At 49.2% G+C, this 242-nt stretch overlaps 1 protein-coding gene across 1 annotated transcript in view; it reads left to right on the top strand.

Moving 5' to 3' along the window:
* Nucleotides 1–35, top strand: part of LOC134016482 (speckle-type POZ protein) — a gene marked incomplete at its 5' end in the record, with an annotated part of 15,713 nt that extends 15,678 nt beyond the window's left edge. The window contains one exon of the mRNA XM_062455842.1: nt 1–35. This exon is cut by the window's left edge and continues 790 nt beyond it.
* Nucleotides 36–242: the final 207 nt, after the last annotated feature.

The following is a 242-nucleotide window of genomic DNA, read 5'->3' as shown; positions in this document are numbered from 1 at the left end:
ACTTATTTTACATCACTGATGTCGCTAAACTCACATCCTCTCCGGCTCACAGCTTCTCCTTTTGTGCATTCAGAACACGCGTGTTACGATCCGCATGTAGCCGGATCGGGCGTGAAGACCGAACACGTCATTTAGTTCTGTTTTATGCCGTCTTACAGATGGATGTGTTTAACCGGGTCTTAGTGTGTCTGTTCCAGCGCCGTGGAGCCCCCACAGCGCTGGAACAGACTAATCTGTCTTTA

The sequence above is a fragment of the Osmerus eperlanus genome, unplaced genomic scaffold (assembly GCF_963692335.1).
Source record: "Osmerus eperlanus unplaced genomic scaffold, fOsmEpe2.1 SCAFFOLD_195, whole genome shotgun sequence".
Lineage (NCBI taxonomy): Eukaryota > Metazoa > Chordata > Actinopteri > Osmeriformes > Osmeridae > Osmerus > Osmerus eperlanus.
This window is presented reverse-complemented; position numbering and strand designations above follow the sequence as displayed.